The sequence below is a fragment of the Brachycentrus maculatus genome, unplaced genomic scaffold (assembly GCF_059751285.1).
Source record: "Brachycentrus maculatus isolate JH-2025_06_01 unplaced genomic scaffold, ASM5975128v1 h1tg001874l, whole genome shotgun sequence".
NCBI classification, from domain to species: Eukaryota; Metazoa; Arthropoda; class Insecta; order Trichoptera; family Brachycentridae; genus Brachycentrus; species Brachycentrus maculatus.
This window is the reverse complement of record NW_028282448.1, coordinates 1-21,739: the sequence shown is the minus strand read 5'-3', so window position 1 is coordinate 21,739 and position 21,739 is coordinate 1. Positions and strand designations below refer to the sequence as shown.

At 36.9% G+C, this 21,739-nt stretch overlaps 1 pseudogene; it reads left to right on the top strand.

Moving 5' to 3' along the window:
* Positions 1 to 669: 669 nt before the first annotated feature.
* On the top strand, positions 670 to 16,172 carry LOC148298559 (uncharacterized; annotated as a pseudogene).
* The last annotated feature ends 5,567 nt before the right edge of the window (positions 16,173 to 21,739 follow it).

The following is a 21,739-nucleotide window of genomic DNA, read 5'->3' as shown; positions in this document are numbered from 1 at the left end:
AGTATGCACATTCGACTAATCTGCACCAATTTATAATTGGCAACCCTCACAAATTAAATAAAAGTGTATTCATCATAAAAGTTCTTACTCGAGTAGAAGAAGTTAAGCTTATACATTTTATTCCCTGAACGAATACGTCCGAATAGCTACCTATACTTCGAACTCTCCCAAAAAGCCAAGAAATGCACTACTCTCTCAATTATTAACAACCAAAATAGACTCGAAATCAATAAAAAAATCCAACAAGATTTCATAACCCCTGAGAAATCGAACTTATATTACCTGGTCTCTGCTCCGAATGCAGAGCTACGAATTTCGGTCTACAAACTTAGTTCATTACACAAAGTTGATACTCTGTAATTAGAAATATTGCGACTTGACCAGCAGACCAAAGTATAATCCATTATAGCCAAAAGCAGTGTAGGATTACAGACTGAGTATTAGGACATGTAGTTCAGTCTGATTGTCCCCAATCTATCTCTATTAATCAGCAATCCTGTCCCCAATCTCTCAATCAGCAATCCACAAATAGCAACTATCCTGCGCATGAAAGTCGGACATACAGTCGCATTCATTGACATCATCGAAAAATCAGGGAAAGTTCATTCAATCGAACCCACACAACTCAGTTATTTCAATTTGAATATAAAGTAATCGATTAAGTACACAATGGCTGGAGACTCATATGCTGAAGAAGGCGACACCCTTAAAATACTTCTGTCTGATCCCGAGAAGATCAGTTCGAGTGTATAACAATGCAACTTGAAAACAGGCTGCGAGTTCGAATTGACTGCGAAGGAGGCAGTTGCTGGCCATATCTACTTAGGATTACGGAGTGACAATAATAAATAGATTATTGTTCTTGATATGCAGGACCAATTCAGTTTCACACGCGAATTGCCAGCAGAGAAGAGCATCTACATTAAAAAGACATTGTAGGTTTCGAAGGGTTACCAAGTTCTTATCAACTCGGGGAATGTGTTTGTATATATGAGCTCAACGGACAAATGCGTGATACCCTCTGAATAATGCTACACTCGCATGGCCAGCATCAAGAAACATTTTATTTATGTGCCCAAAAACTAGGAAGAAGCTAAGGTTATTTTTATGATCAACGCTAAAGCAGCAAGCGAATTCACTTTGACTATTGTGCCATCAGAGGGTCAATGGAAATAATTGAAGGATTCGCAGCCTTTTGTCTATATGATGGACGACATGGAATAAGAAATCAAATTTAAATTTAGTCTGCCCAAAGACTAAGCACTCACAGATGTCAGTATTAACATTGTATCGCCAGTTCATTCGTTGCTCTGTCTGGTCGAGAACTACGATAAGTAGGAACCAAACGAGAAAGCAGGCACTAAATTCATCGATGGCTTTTTATTAATGCCAAAATAGGAGCTCAAAGGCCCAAACTTTTATCTCACAATTAAAAAGCTCGATGAATTCAAGAATAAATTCGTGCATTTAACAGTAATTGTATCAACCTCCACAAATCACAAACGATTGGAGTCAGGATCCACATACTATGAAACTCTTCCTGCATTGGGATCTTCATTCAACTAATACATTTTCGAGTTTGATCCAAAATACGACTATGCAATAAACTTCTATAGCCACAATGCCAAAAAATAAGCAATAGATATCGACATGTAAATCAGCAGTGATGATAACTGGGATCTCTAATAAAGAGATCTGTTTATTAAGAAAATGACAATTGACAGGGCTTCGGATGTCCTAATGCTGAATGATGTAGCATAAGATTTATGTTATGAGGTTAGTGACGGATAGAATTGCGAATTGTTCTTACGCTTGAAGAACCATATGAAAATTTAAATCGATCTAGCAATTACTCTCTTAAGCGAACATGAGATAATTTAACTTAAAGATGGAATATGGCAGTCCTTCGATGTGAATTCCATTACGAAATCAGCGCATTTCTACTTCGAACCACAACACATGTAAAAAGATATCAGCATTTTCTATAAGACCACCAACCCGAAGCTGCGAATCAGATACGCAATGTACTATGGTAGTGAAAATGATATTAATCCTTCATAATGGCCCTTTCCGACAGAAAAAGTGACGATACAGTAATTGGGAGCATTCAACAACTTCAGGCCGATTAACCAAATCAGTATTAGTAAATAATAGATGATGGGGTGTTCTCCAAATTGCCTCGTGTTGATCAGCATTGTGTAGTTTTTGCATTTGGGGTTACCAGGGTCTTTTAGTCTGATGGCCTCCAACTCGATCATGTAACTTGCACAGAACTAAAAAATAGATGTAATTATGATTGAAAAATCATAAAAAATATTCATTGTCGATTTGAAGTATGCACTTGCTCAATTTAAAGACATCCATTTCAATATTTACCATAGTTTAGGGGAAACTGACATCGTGGCCAATGTATACTCCAATTAGAATCTCAGAATACCTTCGGAGTCGCATCGTGATTTCAACCTCAACGATAAACAAAACATAATCAGACTCTAAAAAATACAACAAATAATTAATGACGAAGACATGAAGAATGATCTTGATGTCTATTTGTATATCATAGTCTTGGGAATGACAGATGCAAAGCTATCGATTTAGTTCAGTTTCGAATTTGCAGGGAATAAGGTTGTCCAAATTTTGAATTCTAACTCGTTTGAGGAGGTGGCATTGTTGCCAAAAACCTATAAAATATTCTACACTGAAATCAGAAGTGCTTTCAAAATCAAAATATTGAAGAAGAAAGGGTTTCCATACATCACAAAACTCAAATGCTAGCTTAAAACTCTGGAGGGCTGTATTGAGGAGATAAATAATGCATAATTGCAGGACACTAAAAAATAAAATGGTTTATAATTGCATTCAAAAGTATATACAATGGAGTAAGATTCCTGTGAAAATTGTATTTTCTTGTTGAAAGTGGCGGCATAAGAAGATTTCACAAATCTACAAATTCATCTCTCATTGGCATAGTCGTAGATATAGCTTGTTTAGGGGGAGCAAGTGCATGATTTCACGGCAAATGGCTAAACAAATCGATATGCTCTTTACTCCGTCAAGAAATAGGAAACTTACATAAACATCCATGTGATTGAGGGTAGTGTTATTGCGAGAGTTACGGATTTGATCAAAGTTGACACTTAGAAATCAGGCATGAAAGTGATTAGCTTCAAAATTAACACCAAAACTAACACCAAAACTAACAACTTACTCGATTCTAAATAATAATAAAAGACGCCAACTGAAGAATTGATGACTGCTTTTGGCTTATCGAGCACGTTTGTCGAGTATCATTTGTCAATTAGGTCTGCGAACGAAAAGATTAGTACTCTCTACACGCTGAGCTATTCATCAGGAGCGAGGGAGTTCGATCTACAAGATGGGCTCATCTCTGACTTTTAGTTATCCTCGAATCCGAGTACTTTCTACTACTCATCACAGGAAAGAGGCGAGGCATATTTGACAATATCAATGCCAAAGTCTGAAGATATCCGTGCATTGAATGTTTAATTTAGGCACTGTGAGTAAGAGGAGGTCAATGATGATTGTTGGGTATCTTTCTCAATAAAAAAACCAACCCTAAACGATGACACTCCCAATCCGACAATTCTATACACGTTGCCGGCTTACAAAAACTTCTAATTCAAGTTCTGGACAAAATAAAATATCGACGTTAGAATGAGCCTAGGAATTAACCACAATTAGTTTATGATCCTTCCCTTAGGAATCTAATACCCCTTTATGCTTTCGCCCAAGAAAGAAGTGGTTTTCATGGTGTAAATCTCGGAGAAGGGCATCACACAAATCGATATTAGGCACTGCGATGAAAACAGTTTGCTCTTCTCATACACAACCGACTATAAATCCTTTCAGGCAAATGCTTATACTCATGAAACCACAATAAGTTCGAACGACCATTCATCATTCTCAACCATAATGAACCCTGGAACTCTCTATTTGAGATTCTCACTGTCCAGAAGCTGGTCGATGATCAATGTTAAAGTGAGACTGAGTGGTGAGAAGTTGACAACGTAGAAGTTTGTCGCTGGAGACAGTGGATAGCTTTTTTATTCGATTACAGGAAGAACAACTGGATAGCTTTATTTCAAGCCACCTGAATGTGCCAATGAACCCAAAAGCAAATGCAAAAACATTCAGTATTCCCTATTGGCCTCAACTTCCCCCCTCCTTCTCCATCGATTTTTGGTTTGTCCCTCAAGCTACCTCGCAGAGATCAGATCAACCGAATTGTTTCCAGTTTGGTAGAACAAAGTATCGGCGGTGTAATTAGAAGGTTCAGATAGTTTAATGGTCTAGTTTCAAATTCCAGACCATCGGATATTTGTGGGGATTCGAGCAACAGATTCCGATGGCAATCATGCATTTTATAAGGAAATCGAAGCTGTGACACTGTGGGGACAAATTTCCAGAACCAATCTCGCCTTTTTATTCATGATAATAGGCAGCTTCCTGGTGTGCCTATCGATAATGCTGGTGATCACGGCGAGAAGAGCCAGAAAAGGCTATTCGAGAGTCAACCAGAATTAGTGATAAGTCTATGATAAGTCTGTGATAAGTCTATGATAAGTCTGTGATAAGTCTATGATAAGTCTATGATAAGTCTATGATAAGTCTGTGATAAGTCTATGATAAGTCTGTGATAAGTCTATGATAAGTCTATGATAAGTCTGTGATAAGTCTGTGATAAGTCTATGATAAGTCTGTGATAAGTCTATGATAAGTCTGTGATAAGTCTATGATAAGTCTATGATAAGTCTGTGATAAGTCTGTGATAAGTCTATGATAAGTCTGTGATAAGTCTATGATAAGTCTGTGATAAGTCTATGATAAGTCTATGATAAGTCTGTGATAAGTCTGTGATAAGTCTATGATAAGTCTGTGATAAGTCTATGATAAGTCTGTGATAAGTCTATGATAAGTCTGTGATAAGTCTATGATAAGTCTGTGATAAGTCTATGATAAGTCTATGATAAGTCTGTGATAAGTCTGTGATAAGTCTATGATAAGTCTGTGATAAGTCTATGATAAGTCTGTGATAAGTCTATGATAAGTCTATGATAAGTCTGTGATAAGTCTGTGATAAGTCTATGATAAGTCTATGATAAGTCTCTGATATGATATAAATATATGATAAAATACAATATAAGACATGGTTCATACAAAATGACACATATAATAGCCATGTATGTATAAATATAGAATAATTATAGAATAACCATGCATAAATATAGGATAGACAGTTAAAGATCTTTCCATAAATAATGATCATTTTGACATGACTTTTACTATGCTGAATACGGTCACAAATGAACAACACATACACAGTAGACTAACTGGTTCAGAGTAACGAAATATAGAATAGGCATAGGCGATCAGAATGGAACAATTGCTGAGGATGAGAGTGATCCCTGTTTGCACAGATGCCATAATTGACACCACAAAGAGTGTTTCTGCAAGGGCGAGAGGCATCCCAGTGAATAAGAGAGAGAGGTAGAAAACTGAAGATGGAGCCCTCTACTCCAAGAAGTAGTACATGACTGCCCCAATCGAGCTAAGCATCACCCCGAACGATAGGTTGATTTAATGAGAAGATAGCGCAGACTTCTCTGTGATCTTTATGGCGAATGCTTCTACTGAGATTACACATAGCAGCAATAGTGACACTAAACTGATCACAATCGGATTATCACTCTGGTATTAGAATGCGGACTCTGCTTTTGAGCCCTCACTTTATGCAGTATTCATGAGCGAAAATATCAGTTATCTATTACCGACTATCATAGCACTCATAAAAATTAGCACCAGCCATATGATCTTATTGCGGGGGATTGTCTTACCGTCGAGGAAGTAGTCGAAGAGCATTACTGCCGTGATTATAGTTCCTGCGCTCAATGTATGCACAATATACAATGGCAAATAGAATTGGCTCAGAGCAACGACAAACCCATGAAGAATAAATGCCAAGTTCCGGAATACAATCTTACCACTCAATAGGGCTCGAATATGCATCGGTTTATTTTCATATCGACATAGGGCATAACTCAGGATGGTTATGCCTGTGCCTCTGCTGATGAGGAGCTACGTGGGAGAGATCTTATTCTAGTTGCAGTAGACATACCCGGAAACCCAGAAGAAAGAGGACATGATCATGCAAGTGAATGACAAGAAGGAAGAATGTGGGGTCTTCTCCTATGGTTTGTTATAGCTATCATTATTGTTGTTAACACTCGATTCCATTGGCTTATAATAAATGTAGAATAAAATGGGCGCGGCCTAACTATTTGTGCTGGCTTTGATGTAAGATATCGAGCTTGAGCTTAATAAGAAAGTTATTATCCTTGAGAATATTTGTTGATAAAATTGATGGGAAATAGAATATATGCTAGGGGGCGATATGGCTGGTAATGAAGGGCTTTAAAGATATATGCATGATGGTTGTTAGATGATTATTAGACCAATTGGTCAAATCAGATACTGATCATAATCATAAGTAAGGACAGATAGAATAATTATAGATAGAATGAATAATGGTGCAGGTAATCTATAAACTCATCATATAGAAACTCCTCATATAGAAACTCATCATATAGAAACTCATCATATAGAAACTCATCATATAGAAACTCATCATATAGAAACTCATCAATCACATCACACATAGTCATAACAAATCATTGCCATATCATTGCCATATCATAGCCATATCATAATCATATTTCGCATATAATAGTCATATTATAGCCAGAACATAATCACCCTGATAAATTGGCCGAATGCCCTGACATCTTCAGAACTGTAATCGGAATCACATTGTCCCTTAAATTTTATAACTCTGCATTTTTATCCTTCTGAACTTATTTACGTTTCAATTCAGCAGACATCCCTTCAATTTTTAGTGCACTATTACCATTTCGAGGATCTTTTCTCACATAGCCAACGATCTCCGCGTCGCTCAACACATAAATACCTATTTTATTCGTCTAATATGAATTAATAAGAATACTTTGGTAGTGAGTATTTATTTCGGGTTTGTTTTCAAGTTTAACAGGAATGCTTAAATCTGAGTATACTTCTCTCTATGATATGATCATTGGCGGCTGTACTCGTAACTATCAGAAAGTGCGGATAGTTTATTCCTCTTTTAGTCGAGGATATTTGTAGGGTTCATAGTTTAATGGCATTCAATTTTACGAATTTATGCCTCCTCGCTTTTTTTCTGTTTGATTTTCTTCATTTGTGTATATATAATTGTAGCATCATCATTGGATTAACCAAATTGCTAATTTTAAATCAATTATAATGATTGAATTGCCTGATCTATGCATGAATCAGTTAGCTTCTGGGGTTTCGGCTTCAGTTTATTTTTTGTTGATGGGTTTCTTTTTGCTCGATTGGAAATCTTTTTTTGATGCGGGATTATCGGCTGGAATTAGATTATCTTAGTTTGTAAGGCCTTAGCTGTTTGGACTTTTGCTTCTTTTTAGGCTTCTATTTAATTATTTCGATTTGTTCGAATTGTTACTCCTGCTCGCTTACTCTGACATCATCTCTGCCATTTTACTTTTACTTTTACTTTTGTTGGCCTATTACACATTTTCAATTTTGCAATCTGAGATATCTTCAGTTTTGAGTTCTGATTTACACTATCCTTCGTCCATTGATAATAATTTCTCCAGTTTTGACTAATTCCCTATTTTCAAAGTGCCCTCAATATCGTTTTGTTCAGATTCGGTGACACCTTCTTCGCTTGCATATTGCTCTCCATCCTTACTTTTGTTCTTAATTTTTTAATTAGTTTAGCCCTTGTACTCAAACTCTAAATCTTCCTCATTTTTCTTCATTGATTCTTTGCTGACCCCCTTATTCGATTTGATCACTCTATTCTTTTCTATTGATTCCAACTGCTTTTCGTGTTCGTCTGCATTGATTGAGGCATTAGTCTCATATAGGTTTATCTTCTCAGACGCACGATTTTTCTCAATGTCCTTTCCATTGTTTTTATCATTGGTTGTATAGATGAGCTTCTGATCCAATGACAGTCCTAAATGTTAAGAAATAAGATGTACTTTAATCTTTCTTCTTCGGTTCTTTCTATTGATGTGTGAGTTCATTAACTAGAGTAAGGTTGTCTTCAGACATTTTCACTTTCTTTGTCACAGATATATAAATAATTAGTTATGAGCATGAGAAATATACTTAAGAATAGTCATAATTTGTGTCATATAATTAGTTTATTGTTAGTATATGCATATCTATATTGCTATTGCTATTGTATAGTTATAATCTATTTTATTAAGGGTATGCAAAACTGTAATACTATTAAGGTATTCCTCATAGAACATAGAGGAATAACAATTGAAATAATTGATAAAGTTACCATACTTCCTTGATATTATAATACAGTCACATACAAATATAAATATATAAATATAGGCATATAAATATATAAATGTATAAACGTATAAATGTATGAGCACATGGGCACATAAATAAAGTGTCATAACAGCTTCCACTTATTCTCACACTTCCCCTAATTCCCATCATTAGAATTATCCTTAGAACTGAGCACAATATCCAATAACCCATCCGACATATTTCTTACAGTCTCCTCCAACCATTTACTCCGAGTAGCATCACAGGCAGGAGATAAGTTAACCTCCAATAAATGCAATGAATGCCTATTAGACACAAGCACATCGAATCCATACAACTCGAAGCTATTCATCTATCTTTATTGAATATGACTATTGTTGGAATGCATGATATTCTTCAAGGAATATTGCATCAGTGTCTATTTAATGAGGAATTATAGATCATGTGTGAATTTCTATACTGTATGGCTTTATTGCTGTTCTGGTTGTTGATTTGTTTGTGTGTTTGTATTTTTGTATGTTTGTGTGCTTGTGTGTTTGTATGTTTGTATGCTTGTGTGTTTGTATTTTTGGAGTAGCTCGTAGATCTGCTCTTTGGTTAGTATCGAGGAATCCTCATGGGAGGGATTGTTCAGTTTGTTTTTATAGATTCTCTAAGTGAAATTATTCTTATTTATTTTGTAATTTGTGAGATGGCTTGTTAGATTGCGTAATTCGTTAATGTTGTACTAATTTGAACATAGTCTGCCGTAGAAGTCGGTGTAGTAGAAAGCATAAAGGGGGTTGAATTTTGTGGTTAGGACCCATACTCTGATGTCGAATTTCAGTTTATTGTGGGTTTCATCTTTTGCTTCATACAATAAACAATCTTCAATATACTTCTGTACCAACCTATTCTCCATTTTAGATATAATTTCCCCAAGCTGATTGGAAATCGAGATACCCGTTCCTTTCGAACTATTCCTGCTCTTCACTATCCATACATTGTTGGTACCCTCAACTTCATAAGTGTTGAAATTAACACACAAATATCCATGCACTCCTAAGATAGCATCAATGAGTATTTGTGATGGAGGAGCATAAGGAGAACATACCCATGCAAATAAATTTATATTTTATGGGTCCATGGATATCGATGCATTTGCTCTAGTCTTCACATTTGTTGTAATGGAGTTTGTTTCTGAGCACAGCAGAAGCTATGTATGTATTTATCTGTATGAATTGGGGTCTATTTGTGCAAATTTGCTCAATTAATGCAGGGTTTTAGAAGTAAGACAATAATTTTTTGGCAGCTTCATATTGCTTAACTCACAGACGAAAGATAAGGCATGCGCCAAAATTTGGATGACATAAGGAATATGCAGTAGTAAATGCTATTATTATTATTTGTGGTGATTATTGGTCGTGTTGATGTTGTCGCCGATATTTGGTGATTGCAAGTATTGTTGATGAACATCTTAGTTGATGAATATTTTTTGATGATACATACCGTTGAATTGCTATAACAGAGTTTATGCAGTTGCTGATTCTGTATGCTGTTGTTGTTGTTGGGGATAGTTTTGAGAGTGAAGGAGAGCAATAACTATTTTCTTGAATGTGCATAAGATTAATGTGTTCTCAAAATCATGGGTGAATTGCTGTAATTCGGAACTAATTTAGTTATGAATATTTACCCGAGATCATATGTTCGTGGAATTATTCTGTTCAATGCCTTTGAATCACGAGTATGCACTGCAAGCCAATTTTTAGAAGTGATGAAATCTGATTTCTAAAAATGATTAACCCTTTGTTCATTAAATTTACTCTCATATTTCTAAATGTTTGTAGTCCATTTCAAATGGTAGGCTCTGCTCTCCATCCCTGAATTTTGTATCCACCCTCTCCTTAGCAATGCTCTACACAATATAATCACAGCTATTACTCTTTCATCCAGGCATCGTTCGATTGGAATATAAAAATATTGGAGCTTAAGGGCAGTTACAATTTCTTGCAATACTCTTCGATGAACTTATGGAAATCTTTTGTATGTTTCTTGTAAACTATGGCTTCGCATTTATTTGCGTTGATAGCTATCTTTTCGATGTTCCTCTTTGGGCTCTTTGTGGAGTCGTTGCTTTGGCATTATTAAATGTCATAAATAACTTTATGATGGCGAGAATGATGATGAAGGTAAGGGTTGGTCATACTAACAATTGGTGTATTCACTGATATTTTCCTTATTTTAAAGAGTTCGTTCGTGTTGATTCTTTCAGTATTCCTTTGAGGCTAATTGAAATATCCGAAATTACTATTTATTTTACGTTCATTTCGAAATCTGCCTCTGTTATTAAAGTAGGGATATGACAGTCTTTATGAGTTTGTAGCTTTCGTGGGTCCGTTCTCTTCTGGGGCTTGCCCATATTTCTCATAGATTAGCATATCAGTCTCTTACTGATCGAGTTTGTTAAAAACATTCTTAAAAAACAATGGAGTATTGCCGTGAGATATGATATGGTTTCCGGAAATGTCGGCATTTTTGGGTTTGAGCTCTGCTGATCGTTATGCTGATCGTTATGAGAACTTATTCAAATTTATTTTGGTGTGTTCTTTTTTGAGGGAGTTCTTTTCTGAGGTTGGGTGAATATAAATGATGTCTTTGAATAGACTGCATAATCAATAAATTTATAATAATTCGAATAATTCTAAATGCGTTATTCTCAATAGTTCAAACATTCTGGGGTTGGGGTTGGGGTTGGGGTTGGGGTTGGGGTTGGGGTTGGGGTTGGGGTTGGGACGCAGCTGTTATTGGAAGTTAGATTCGTAGTTGCTATTTTTTATGTTGTTTTATAAAAGGGGTTTGTTTGGTTATTTCACTCTGTTCACGCGATTATTCTGGGAGAGAAATCTACGTCTTTGTGAGGTTTCTGCTCTATTTTCCGAAGGACTTATATGGCTTTAGAAGATGGCCGATAGCATTTAAGACTGCATTTAATAAAATCTGTTCAACTTAATACACACATACATACATACACATATTTAATGCCATAGTGATAAGTAACATAAGACCGCATCCTCCAAAATCTGTCTCATTGAAACTATATACAGTAATCATATTTCAGCATATCAGACAATCCTTTCAATTCCCTCCTTCAAATTAAAGTTTTCACAGTTAGTGTTCCTATTTTGTTTATGCAGCATTTGCGCATATTCTGCCAATTTGTGCACATTAGTCATTCTTTTTCGATGTTCTTCTATGAGCAGATTTCTTCTTCTTTGCACTTTTCGTAGATCTTTCAACAGTTTCTCTGATTATGCGTCTCGAGAGATTTCTGTTTTGTCGACAACGGGCATTACAAACAATTTATCAGTAAATATATTTAGATTTATTTAAGTTAGGTTTATTTAGGTCTATTTATAGCAATTGACAGTCCGATAGTCTGATGGTCTGATGTTCGGATATTCGGATGTTCGGATAGTTAGTGATTGATCTCGCTTTAATCTAACCTATTGATTAATATGGTTATGAAATTTAAATATGATTGTATGGGTTGTTCATATGTCCTTCGCTGATTTACTCTTCGCTGCATTCATACTGTTGGCTTTATTGGTTTTCCTTGTTCTTTGGGATTGTCGTTTCATGCTCTGCTCTTTGTATTGTGAATAAACCTGATCTTAGTCCTCTCCATCCTCATCCTCATCCTCGTACCCATACACATGGCCACCATCATTATAGTCATCGTATTGCTTGACTGACCCATTATCCAATGCATCCTCGACTGTCAGCAGCAGTTACACTAACAGCTGCATGCATTGCACACAGTTATCTCGATCTTACATGGCCCAGCTTTCCTACATCGCTGCACAATATTGTTTCATGAGTTCCAATTGATCGTTGAGGAACATCATGTGCGAGCCTGTGATCTTGGATTTAATTTTGGTGCTTTAGTTCCGACATGCGACAATCCTGGCCTCCACGAATTTGATACGCTACTCTATGAGCTTCCTTTCGGTTTAAATCATCATGAAGCCATTGTCGAATTGGTTGTTTTGTTATTGAGTTGGGCGCAGTGTATTAACACATGCATCGCCAATCTTTGTGGAACAAAGCGGACATGTGTTTTTTACTTGTTTCCATTTTTCAATACAAGCAAAGCAGAATATATTTGAACAACAGGCCTGTTTGTAGGGGTTGACAGGCTCTTGGAGGCAAATTGAACACTGCATTTAAATGTGGGTTATTTATATTGTTATTAGCATTGATAATTTTAATCTTTGTCTAATGCGGTTGGTTTTATTATATTGTTTGTGCAGTGTTCGTGTTAGTATTAGTGTAATAGACTCTCTATATACCCATATTTTCGTTTCATCATTATCATTCAGTCGTTCACTTTTACTTAATTTCCTCACCTGCATCCTGATCCTTGTCTTCTGAATCATCGGAGTCCTCTTCAATAATAATCTTCTTAAAGCCGATATTGCCCTCTAATGTTTTTATTTAATCTTCAGTCATTTCCTCCCTCAATTCCTTCAATTCCCCCGAAAGCTCACTATTATCAGGCTCAATCTTGAGTGCCTCCTGCAGGACTCGATACGCTTCCACTTTCTTCTCTGTCAATTAAGTTATCAATTACTGAGGCCAACCAGAGCCTTCGCTTTATGGTGGAATGCTTTGAGGTATGTGGGGTTTATCTTCAGGGTAGCCTCTGAATCATTGAATGCCTTTTGGAATTCTAAACTAAATATTGTTGTACATTTGAGTTTGAGATAGACCAGAGCCCTATTACAATGCGATTGATAAAGTGTGCGATCTAAGTTTATGCTGTTCGTGTAGTATTTGATGGCTTATTGGTAGTCTTTGCTCTTGAGGGCTTCATTTCCTTTTGTTTTCTAGTTTTGGGCTTGCTTCTGTTTGTTCCCCTCACAAGCTTACTTATCAAAATATTCTTCGGTATCAAGTTCCACTGTAACTACAGGCTCACCATCACCCAATGATGGCATTCTTTATTGCAAGTTCTTCCCTTGCATATTGTTTTACTTTTGGTTGTTTTTTTCAAGTTACTTTTCCCATTGTTCAAGTTCCCTTTCAATTTGAGATTTCATTTCCGATGTCATGCTGTTGTCAATGAAGATCCTCCTAAATGGATGGATTGATGTACTTTTGGGTAGGGTCTAATTATCCGATTCTATCATAGCAGGCATCTTTAAGCTACTTGAAATAATCGCCATCGAGCTCGATCAGTCTGATGGCTCTCTTTAAATGTGAAATTTTAGTGGCTTCGCTGATCCACTTAAAATCGATCATTTCGAGTTTGATGTCGTCGAGGGCAGTGTACATTTCAGGTATTTATATTTGAATTGATTTAAATTATGTGTATTGTGTATTATATTGGCATTATTCAATTTTATTCATGGGTTGTATTTATTGTATTCATTGTATTAATTGTATTAATTGTATTATGTATATTGTTTATTATTTATATTATGTATATTATGTATATTATATATTATGTATATATTATATTATATTATTTAATTATTTAATAATTAATAACTCATAATTAATTAATTTATTCAAATGATAGATTGAATTGAATCAATTAAATTGCCGAACATTCTTCAATCAGCCAATTAATCGATAATTGTAATAAAAAGGACCAATAACATACAAATGAAATAAAAAGCCTTAGAAAATTACACAAAACAAAAAAAACATTACGGCGAAAACCAACAATAAATCCTCGACAGATTCATGGAATACGCACAGCTATGTTCAGACCCAATCAACATCTTCAAATACATGTAGGAAAAATCAATATGCATATACTTGGGTAACTACTGGATCGCCAAAGCCGAACTATTTGCTGATCTTGGGGACTACACCAATGTCATACTCTGCCTGAAGGAGGCCATTTCTCGTGATCATATTCTGAAGTACATGTTAGAGTATTTTTTAGTGAGAATTAAATGCATTTATAGGAAAAGATGAGTGCAATGTACAAGAAATTGATTCTGCTCATGAAGAAAAAGCCCCCAAAAGGCAAAAGAAGTGCATTTGAACATTAGGTGTTGAATGGGTCGGAAGATAAGCTCACATTGTAGATATTTGAGAAAGTGGTAGCAACCATATATAATGCAACATACTTTTAGGCGCAATTATAGGCGGAACGGCTTTTCAACATAAAAGTCAATAATAAGACTAAATCATGGTATGCGCCTATAGAATAACGCAAATCTTAAAAGATGCTGGAAATTTAGAAGAAGGTTATTAAATCAGTTGCCAACATCGATTAATACTACTCAATGCGGACTCCAGTCAGCAAGAGAGATCCGATGAAGCTTACCAAAACAGTGGATTCAGTCGAAATGCTAAAAAGGAAAAAGTCAACAAAAAGCATCACTCACCATAAAATATAACGGGACAATCAGTCCGATAATTAGGAGTAGTGCTTAACAACTTCTGCTTTGATGGTTCAATCGACCCCTGTATGCATCGAACATTTGAAAAGGAGAGTGACATTTAAATCTGCGGATTTTCGTATTGAAAAGATAAGGGCTGAAGAGTCGGCTCATCATAGTGATAAAAGCTTAAATTAGAAGCAACCCGAGCAGAGTGAGAACAAAATTGAAAAGAGAAATTCGATACTGCGAAATAAGGAGGCTCTGAATAAAGAAGAAATGGATGAAGAGTTCGATTAATTCAAATGATCTTTATGCGCATCAATTATTAATTAAATTAATATATTCATCTATTCCTCTAAACTATCTTTACATCTCTAAATATCTATACATCTCTAAATATCTATACATCTCTAAATATCTTTACATCTCTAAATATCTATACATCTCTAAATATCTATACATCTCTAAATATCTATACATCTCTAAATATCTATACATCTCTAAATATCTATACATCTCTAAATATCTATACATCTCACCCATTCTCAAACAAGTATGAAATAAGACAAAAACAACGAATCATCCACAACCAAAAAACATAACATAGCAGACTCAAATAATAGCACTAACTCAATAGAAATAGTCCGTTGGATTCCCTCAACAATTTTGAAGGAACTTCACTTAATCTAATATTCAACAATAGTCGTGCAATAATAAAACACAAGCAAAGTTCTAAAGCTAATGAATATTAATAATATTTATTCCAATGCGAAGTAATGCTGCGAATTCTGTGCTATTCAACAAATGCAGTTTCTCAAACGAGTATCGAAACAATATCTCTAAGAGGAAGAATTAAGCAAAAAATACGTCTAGATTTTGGTCTGTTTGACTGAATGTCTCAACAGAGGACAAAAGATACAAGAAATCGATAAAGATACCCCGATTTTAAGAGTGAAAACGCATAAACTGCCAAAATATGCTCCAAGCACCAAAGAACAGTTCCAGAAATGGAGTAAAATATGGCCCATCAATTTCATTCAAAAGGAAATATCGAGAGAATCGAAACATTCAGAGTAAGAAGAGAACTTACTCAAAGAACTATCCATATCTTCGAGCAAATATCCGAACGATTTATATTTATTTGAATACAAGCAGACCAATGCTGAGCCTGTTTCAATTTTGGAGATGGAAAGTGGTATCTGTGGTTAGCATGATATCGATCACCCCGTTATGAGAATGCTTGAAAAATGGCCTCAAACTCACAAATTTCAAAGCAACTGCTCATTAGAGAAGAATTCATAGGATAAATATGAAACATATTACTATTTAACAGGACTGAAACTATTTTTGCGAAATACTATTTGTGGAATGTGTTCAATGGCGCTGGTACATAGCAGACTCTAATCTGTGTACTTGGGTTACCCGGAGCCAACACAATAAATGGAAAGTATCATGGCATGCGGGCAATTAAATCACCAAATCAAAATATTTACTATAAAAAATCAATGATTGTGTGTTGTAATCATTTTAGAAGTGATATTTGTTTGTTTATTTATTGTTTAGTACGTTGTTATTGTTGTCAAGTTTTCGATTTTGTTTATAGTTTTCAGATTATATTTTTATTTGGTTCTTATTTTATTTTCAATAGGGTACAAACTTAAATGTGTGATCATTAAGACTTAATTATTTGCACTTTAATTCTAATAAAATTACTTTCGTGTAAAAATTAATGCTTGCAACAAGTTTGAGAGTATTTAGTAATAAAAATATAAAAATAGTAAGCAATGAACTTATAATCATATAGTTTGTTCATTAAAGGTCGATAGTCGGGAGAGGAAAAAAATGTTCTGCAGTCCATTTTTCAGAATCTCCTGTTTATTGCATCTTCTTCAAGTCGGTCTAACTAATAGGTGCTTCTGGAGCCATCTATTTGTGGTTTACTGAGGCATTATCAATATCTTCCTCGTCTTAAGTAAACATTTTGGTGAAACATTAAACGCTTTCGGTTACTGGCACTTCTTCCTCTTTGGTTTATGGTTTCTAAGTCTCAGCCTAAGCCTCAATGGGAGCCTCTTCGGTTACTGGCACTTCTTCCTCTTTGGTTTATGGTTTCTAAGTCTCAGCCTAAGCCTCAATGGGAGCCTCTTCGGTTACTGGCACTTCTTCCTCTTTGGTTTATGGTTTCTAAGTCTCAGCCTAAGCCTCAATGGGAGCCTATTCAGTTGTTACCTCCTTCTGCTCAACTTTCATTTATTCCTATTAAGTTTATTGTAGTTTAACTTGAATTTCAGTTTGAATTTAAGTTACTTTTTTCTTAGTCGACCCATCAATTTTTCTTTCTGATGTTATATCATTTTTTTTCATTTCCAAAACCGTCGGAACGACATTTTCTTTATTATTATTCTTTCTCATGGATTTTAACAATGAGTTCATATTATCTTTTTTTGTTACGCCGTCCGTTTTATGATGATGATTTACTCTCATTTGCATCGCCCCGTAAACCTGCCCCACCATATGATCCATCATTCTGCATTTACTTCCGAACATGTTTTCTGCAATTATATGTTTGTCTTCATTGCAGACATTCTGCATTTGAGTCAGCATCAGAATGTTGGTTTTTTCGAGCTCCTACATCAGCGCATATACGTTTGAGAGCTCTCGTAAGTTTTATTAGTAGTGATCGCATTACTTATTGATTCCACTCTCAATTTCGTCGCTTATTTCTCTCTGCATTGTGATCATCTCCATGGTTCTTCGTGTGAGCTGCTCCTTTAGAATGCTGCTTTCTTCATCGAACTTCTATTTTGTGTATTTTTACAGCATTAACTTATTTTTGACTGAAGCCGTGTTGTTTGCGGCAGTCTGTAGTTTCTGTTCCCAATCTATTGATTTCATTATTTGTTCGGCTTTTCGATCGAGCTTTTCCTTTAAGAGCACTGACTCATAGCTTTGAATGCTCTCTCGTTTGCATTTGATTTCCTCCATCTGTCTGCCCATACTGCTTTCGCAATTTCCGCATTTGCCCTCTAAGCTTCTATTTTCTTATCTGAGCTCGGTGATCATACCCGTTGCGATTTGTATCGACTCTTCCTTCACTTTATGACAGTGCTCTTTCATGATTGCAATTGTGGAGTTCAGTGTATCATTTTATTGATGGAGTTGCGCGATTTCCTCTGAGACTTTGGAGATGTTTGTTTTGTAGGTGATGAGCACATTGAGGAGGGAATGCTTGAGTTCCAATTTGCCAGAGTGGGTATGTGTGGCATTTGATAACAGCGATTTCATTGATAGTGCTGCTTTCACATGACGCCAGAAGCCTTTGAAGTTTTTATTGAGATTGGCCAATTCATCTTTGTAATAAATCGATTATTCTTCGATGTTGATCATCTTTTAGATGCAGGCGGATTCGTGATGTTTGATCATTGCTTGCAGATCAGAAAGACTGCCAATGAGTTCCTTGTGCTTTACAATCAATGAGGGGTACATTTCTCTGTAGGGCTTCAAATTCTCTGTTTATCTCCAAAGTGTGGTGATTGTGTAGCAGAACTCCTTATCATACTGAAGATGAAGGTCCAACAGTTCAGAGTATGTGTCCGGGTGCATATTCCTACTATCAAATTAGTTTTATAATCGAAGAATTTGGCAGTGAAGTTTATATTAAAATTGTGTGAATTATCCGAAACTGTTAATTGAAATTAGAAATGATACGATAAAACGATATCTCCAATGTAATTGCGATATCAATCATATTGCGATATAAATCATATTGCGATATAAATCATATTGCGGGATTCCGATGCAGATAAGGAAGGTTGCTGGCATCTAAGTGTTTGGGCTCTCTGACAATTGTCGTGATCACAGGCCGATTAATGGGCTCATAAATGGCTTTTGCGGCTTCTGCTTCCAGCAGCCTGCGAATCGAAGTGTTGCTATGGACTCCCCGCAGATGGGGGTAGCTTCTCAGCACTTCGTCTGCCAGGTTCTTAGCTATTTTGTCCTCAATGTTAGCCGACTGCTTGTTTGAAGCCGAAGTGTGTTTGTCCCACTCCTGGTCTTCGTTTTTCTTCCTCCGCAGCTCCTCTATTTTCTCTATGCATAAATGTGGAAGTACTTTGAGTTCTTTCGCTGGCCACTGACTGCGCTTCCGAGTTGACTGAGAAGTTGCTGTACTTATCGTCTTATTGTCCGTTTGCTCTGTTCCTTTGCCTCTCTTCTTTGCTTTCGATCTTTTTCTCCTCGTTTTCCTTCCAATTTTCAGACTGTTTGATGGAGTTGATCTTTTCTTTGAGGCTGTTTAAGATTTCGCGCACCTGTTCGTCTTCCGAATACTGTTAGATTTCCGCGTTCTCGAAGAATGATATTAGTTCGTCGCCTATTTTCCTCCTTCTCTTCTTTTTCTCTTCAGTCATTGCCCATATTGGTTTCTCTTTTTGCTTTTCTTTTGGAAAGCCTTCCCCTTCTCAGTCTACTTACTTTTGGCCTCAGCTGCTTTGTCCAACCTGCGCAAGTTCTCGCTGTTGAGCTCTCCTGCTTTTCGACTGGACGGTGCTTCTTCGTCGAGGACACTCAGCACATGGGTCGCAGTTTGGTTGTATTCGTCTTTCATTTTCTTGGCTCTTTCCCGATCGGCTTCGGCCAGTTTTAATCTTCTGAAACCTGTCTTCCTCCTCCTTATCCCTGTTCTCGATTTGCTCTTTGGCTTTGGCTTGCTTCTGTTGGAATTCCAAAAGCATTTCTTGTGTTTGCTAAGGATCGACGGCCCGAATTCTAAAGTGTGGCTAAAATATACTTTTTCTTCTTTCTCAGGCAATCGCTCGTCCTTACATGGACGAGTCCGAGCTGGTCGCGATTATACACTCGTCCGCAGAATGGCCTATGTAATGGTCGTTGTACTTTCTTTGGGGGCAGTCGCATTTTAGTTGGGTCTGCTGCAGAGCATTACACCCTTATAGTTGTGATCACATCTGAATCAAAGGAAGTGTACTGTTGCCGTTGTCTGCCATTATGAGAAGGTTATGTTTAATGTTAAATGTTATACATTTCGTGTTATTCCATGTTTATATCGTATGTGTGTGTATTGCATATGGAAAGGTAGTTACATTTATATAACATTCAGAGTTTCTTCAGACTGTTTTCTTCGCATGCTCCCAATCCAACGGCTGTTCCTCCCTTTCATTCTTATCAGTTCCTCTCTGAACATTTTGCGCAGGAGATCGTACTCCGGGCTCATCTAAGAAGTTCAGCGCCTGGACATTGCTGAAGTACTTCGCGAAGACTTCTACGAATATTGAAACATTAACTTGCATTTTACCCGAACTAAGAAATAAGGGCTTCGATTTTTGTTTATCTTTTATGCTGCCGATTTCTGCGTACTTTTCGGTTTTGTTTTCATTTGCACGCCCTGCCACGGAAGCTTTCCATTGAGAAAGTAAAGGAGGAGGAAGCCCAAGACTCGAGGTCATCTTTGCGCCCCTGCTCATTGCCGAGATGGAGGCGATGCTGGCATAGCGCGCTGTGCCCACCAAAGATTTGCCTGTCTTGAACGGAATGTGGCCGCCTGTCTTATTGCCCGATAGCGTTTGGCGAGTCCGAAGTCGATGATGAAGACTGTGCTCCTTTTGTCGCCTTTCCCGACCATGAAATTGTTGGCTTTGATGTCCCGGTGTAGGAAGCCTTTCCGATGCATGGCTTCGAGGCGAGTGATGATCTGAATCCGATTTGGAGGACGGTGGCTAAACTGAGCTTCTTTCCGTTTTACTGGAACAGATCTTCGAGGGAGTTTGTCGAGCAGGTCAATGACCATGAACAGCTTTTCGCCTTCGTAGCCGTAGTCGTGCAGTTTGCTGATGCCGCCTACTTTAAAAAGCCATACTGATGCCTTGGAGGTTTGGTAGAGTTTGATTTCGTACTGCAATTGCCCTTCGCCCCTTTCTTTCTTCTCCTAAGCTAATTTCTCACTTACGATCTTCACTGCGAACTCAGATTTGTTGGCGAGGGTTTCGCCTAAAAATAGGAAGGTAATAACATTGTATATGTAACCGAAAGAGCCGGAGCCGATCTTTTTGAGGATGCGATACTTTTTGCAGAGAATCATTTACTCTTCTGCTTCGCGCATTGCGTTCGTTTGATTATTTAATTATATATCGACCGACCTTATTTATTACATTTTCGATTCATCGTATTCGTACAGGAATGAGGCATCGATAATACATACATAATGATAAAACTATGAATCAAGATCGGATGATGATAGGCCCTTGCTGTTGGGGATAACCCGCTGCTGTAAATAGGATGGTTTTGTGTTTGTTGCCCCATTTCATATGCAGCATTGTTTATGGGCTTACATAGTTTGCTGCTGCTCCATAATTAGGGGCTCCGTAATTCGGTACTCCGTAGTTAGGTACTCCATAGTTAGGTACTCCATAGTTAGGTGCACTATAGTTAGGTGCACTATAGTTAGGCACTCCATAATTTGGCACTCCATTGTTCGGTGCCCCATAATATTGTTTTCTATGATAATAACTTCCTGTGTCGCGCGATTGGGATTAGCACTGAGTTGTAGCGCACTTGCATTCCTGCGCGATATCTCAGGAAGCAGGCGATCATAACAAACAGAGTTACACTTCCAACGACGACCCCTGCGATCCATGCATACTAACCTGAATCTGTAAGGGGGTTGTATTGTAGTAATAGTAACAGGTATTGTACCTGGAAGAGGAAAATGTAGAGTAGTCCTCAGGGCAGTACCCATAATAATTGCAGCACTTATTCACACAGTTCGTATAATAGCAGTTTGTGTTTGACATCCGACTTTTCGATATATATTATAAGTTTCATGAGATTTAATTGCGTGAATTATATTTCCTAAATGATCGATTTGACTAAACTCTACTGGGGTTGGGGTTGGGGTTGGGGTTGGGGTTGGGTGGGTTGGGGTTGTGGGTTGGGTGGGGTTGGGGTTGGGGTTGGGA